The following is a 216-nucleotide window of genomic DNA, read 5'->3' on the forward strand; positions in this document are numbered from 1 at the left end:
ATTATGTTATATTTATATTGAAGAATTATTTAGTATATATATAAAAAATAATTGAAATGCATAATTGTATATTCTAAATTATATACACATATTTTTTTATCGTTATTATGAATTATTATTTTTTTGCGTTATATAATGTAATATTGTAATTATATATTCATATAATAATTACGAATTCTTAGAGTATAGATTTACTATATATATTTATTTTTATAT

This window comes from Plasmodium gonderi, assembly GCF_002157705.1.
Source record: "Plasmodium gonderi DNA, contig: Pgo-contig_62, whole genome shotgun sequence".
Lineage (NCBI taxonomy): Eukaryota > Apicomplexa > Aconoidasida > Haemosporida > Plasmodiidae > Plasmodium > Plasmodium gonderi.